Source organism: Etheostoma spectabile, chromosome 15 (genome assembly GCF_008692095.1).
Source record: "Etheostoma spectabile isolate EspeVRDwgs_2016 chromosome 15, UIUC_Espe_1.0, whole genome shotgun sequence".
NCBI classification, from domain to species: Eukaryota; Metazoa; Chordata; class Actinopteri; order Perciformes; family Percidae; genus Etheostoma; species Etheostoma spectabile.
The window spans coordinates 11,082,406-11,086,641 of NC_045747.1; the positions used below are offsets into that span (position 1 = coordinate 11,082,406).

The window sequence follows — 4,236 nt, forward strand, 5'->3', positions numbered from 1 at the left end:
GTTGGCTGTGTATCAACCTGACTTCTGCACAACACAACTGATGGACCCGACTCCATTAATGAGGCAACAAATTCCACTAATTAACCCTGACAAAGAACACCTGCGAAGTGAAAACCATTTCAGGTGACCACCTCATGAAGCTCATTGAGAGAACACCAAGGGTTTGCAGCACTATCAAAAAAGCAAAGGGTGGCTACTTTGAAGAAACTAGAATATAAGACATGTTTTCTGTTATTTCACACTTTTTTGTTAAGTACATAATTCCACATGTGTTCATTCATAGTTTTGATGCCTTCAGTGATAATCTACAATGTAAATAGTCATGAAAATAAAGGAAACACATTGAATGAGAAGGTGGTTCCCAACTTTCGGCCTGTGTATACATTTACGTGCGTGCGTGCGTACGTGTATTTATGTATGGATGTATATATGCATGTGTGGGTAAAAGTATGTATGTATGTATGAATGTATAGCCTGTGAGTATTTTACAGTAACCCACAGGTTGCACAATGTTTGCAAAATTATGAAAACAAAATGAGAAAAGAAATCCACAGTAATAAAACATGATAAAAGCTAGAAAGAGGAACTATAATGTGCAGGTGAGATAAAAATAAGCACAGATTTGTAAAAAAAAATGTAGTCATAAACAACTATATTGTAAAAAGCAATACCATAATGAGCTGAAGCACTCACCCTGAGGTTTTTCTATGCCCAACTGATAATGGCTGTGAATTCTTCTCCAGGATTAGGGAAATGCACAATGGATGGATTTCTAATGATCGTGGTCCTGACGATCATGGGAATGAAGGGCAAATGCTGCTGTTGAATGAGAGGTGAGACTGTTGCTTGCTCTCTGTCACTCTGCAGTCATAACTGAGCCCAAAGAGAAATATCTGTCGCTTTCCAATTTCCAGTCTCCAGTTTCATTTTGCCAATTGGTACTGTTTGGACAGCTGTTAGGAGTAACTTTATGAACTGCTCCCCTCACCCTCCACCTCCATCCCAAATCTGAAGGGCCAATCTGAACTTCACAACTTCTGATGTCTGCTGCTTGGAAAGTGAGCTTTAACCAAACTTTGCTGTTTCTGTGCAGAGGCTCATGTATCTATTCCTTGTTGTTTCTGTCTCCAGAGCTGCCATCCAACATTTTGACATGACAGGTGAAGCCGTAGCTTTGGTGAACAGGCACGGTTTTGGCCCAGACAAGGTCAGCAGGTGCTTTGCACCAGTAAGTAGAAAGCTTTCTATTTATGCTTTATTATATATGTATTTAAATTTTACAATGCAATTTTTATTTTCTTTGATTTGGCAATTGCATTGCTTTCTGCAGGACACTGACGTGGAGTCAACGCCCAACATGATGAATTATACACAAATATAATAATAACAATAATAATAATAATAATAATAATAACAATAATAATACTAGTAATAATAATAATTTTAGTCTATGTTATATATAAGATATACAGTATTTTCACAGTCAGGCTATGTGGTACATTTACTGGCAGCTCCTTTAAGATCAAGTTTAAATAATCATTTTCATCACATGATGCTTTGCTCTCTCTCTCACACACAATGTTAGAAGATATATTCTCTACAAGCCCTATGTGCTGTTATCACAAACATTTTAAATCATTTTGATGACATGTGTTTATTTTCACAGAAAAATTAGACAATCTAGGTGGAAACCGGATGTTGTCTATGTGTCACTTTAAGTCTATTCATTGATATATGCTCAGTCAATCAGATAACATATTAATTTGGGTAATTGTGTTTAGATAAACATTAATTTTTACAAAACAAAATGACTGGGTGGTTTCTTACTGAGAATATTAAGTGCATGGCTTGACAAAAGGAGGGGTGGACTGAAAACATGTCAGAAAAGGTACCACATTCTCAACTTTGAGACAACTTAATATAAATATATTTGTACTAACAAGTATATTGTCTAATATAAATATACAGTATATTTATAAACTAAACATTTACTGTATATTATATCAAATATTTGCTATTATATAATGCATGACATAAATGCAACACATACTGTATAACGTATGTTTTTTCTATGGGAGTTGTAAGCTCTTATTTATCCAATCAGTTAAGTAAGCATGTCTTTTCTTCATCATCGCTGCATAATCAACGAGCAGCATGTTTATTTTTTTTAATCACCATTTACATTTGCAAATTCAAAGATCTTACACTTTTTCTTTTCTGCTTTTAAGTATGCAGTTGCATTGATTTTGGTTTTAAATGAATTAAATATAAATAATATTAAATGGAACAAGAATATTGAAAATTATGAATTATTGTAATGAGTTTTAAATAAATTGTTACTTCCCCCCTGGTCTTCACTGCTTGGTTTTTTAATTATCATACTTAACCATTGAAGGCAACGCTGCACTTGGAGTATCAACTTTATACCACAAGGGGGCAGTAAATATTCACGAGTCCTACAACACCGAGGTACATAAGCTACATAATTACACCTCAACTTTTGTTGAGTGATGCAAAAACAATAAATGCATCTTTATTCTGGTTGATTTCTGTATTTACTAGCATAGCACTCTGATTTATTAAAAAAAGCCAATAAAGGAACAGTAAGTACCTTACACATCACCTTCTGATCATAACATTATATGTTACAGTACTTAAAAGATGTGTTGTCCCCGTAGCTTGATGTATGGTAGTAATTACAGTTACACACAAACACACAGGGGTACAGGCTGAATTCTCTTTTCTCTATCTCTTGGGATCTGCTGAGAGTTGCGGTTAATCAATGTCTTATTCTATTTTAAGCTTCCCTAAATGTGCAGTGACCTTGAAAAAGCCCCCTTTTTTACCTCACAGATGGACTGAGTACTAAGAGGAGAGTGTATCAGGGGTTAGAGGCTTTGTTGCTCATGTTTGGTTTGTCACTGTATGAAAGTGTTACTGTACTACCAGTGAAAAAAGGGTGACTGAATGGTCAAGGCCCCAGAGCTTTCCCTCTCAGGGAGTTTCACTGAGGGGACATAAGCGGCAAGGTAGGGGCTGGATAGATGGGTGGATGGGTATAGAGGGTGACTCATCACATGCAATCATACATGTACAGCGTACAGTATGACATGGGGGGAAACAAAAGTTAACATGGGCGGGGCTGTAATTATGGATGAATCCTCCATGCTCTGATGGAAATAATAATTATATATTGGCTAATTAGTTACCAATCACACTCCATTGTGAAAGGTATTATGAGCAGTCAGGAAACAAAACTCACTGATCAAACAGCATCAGGGATAAGAAGGCTTAAGGAAAGCTAGAGGGGCTGCAATAACCCAGACACTTAGTTGTGTTGTCCCTAACGGATCTCTAGTTCATCACAAGGATTATGCTTACTCAGGAGTGTACTAAAGGTCGCCTACAGTTATCTGCTGCTGCAGCAACAGACAGCTGCAAGCAAACAGTGCTGCATTCAAAAATCAGTAAGATGTACTCACACGGCAGTTATTAAAAGATTACATCGGGGATATCACCAGACCGTATGATTAATTAACCTTGACTGATGCTTTGTAAAAATGAATCCAGCTGAGCAATTATGCCCAGAGGTCTGCATGTACATACAGATACACATGAGATGGTTCAAAGCATCACTGTAGCTGGTCCCGGTAACACTGACTCAGGGTTACTGTAGTGAAACAAAGCCTTGCTACATCCAGATTAGTATGGAACCAGTCCTTTCATCCTCCCCGGTGCATAAAGCTCTTACTAGTCCCCCATCCAAACACTGTTGGGTTTTGTCTCCTAAACAGACAGCTTGCTTTTTGCATGTCTTTGATAACCTTGTGTGATATTCTTCGGACACGGAACAGTATTTCACAGAATCATCATCCAAACCAACCAGTCAAATCTGCATATGCATACATTGTGTGGTTCAAAGGCGAGCTGACTCAGGTAGGGGCTGAGTTGCTTGGATTCAGTCCCTTGCTTCCTATGGTACACAGATGGGCAGCACAATGCTGTAGTAACCTGCAGGACTGCCCATGAATAAAACATAAACACTGTATTAGTGCTTAGAGATATTATAGGTATTTTCACTTCCAGTTCGAATCACAAGGACAGTATATTGAAGTTTATATGCATATGGAACACAGAGAGAGAGACTTTTTAATAATTTCTGTTTGCTGTTGTTATGCTTTTATCACACTGGCATATGCATAAGCACACAAGCAAAAATGCTGCACATAAGTGTAC

General features: G+C 37.3%; 1 long non-coding RNA gene across 1 annotated transcript; it reads left to right on the plus strand.

Annotated features, from left to right (window-relative positions):
- Positions 1-499: 499 nt before the first annotated feature.
- LOC116703703 (uncharacterized) lies at positions 500-1,786 on the plus strand. Its single transcript, XR_004335484.1, has 3 exons — positions 500-833; positions 1,132-1,228; positions 1,331-1,786. It is a non-coding gene; the product is annotated as an uncharacterized LOC116703703 (long non-coding RNA).
- Positions 1,787-4,236: the final 2,450 nt, after the last annotated feature.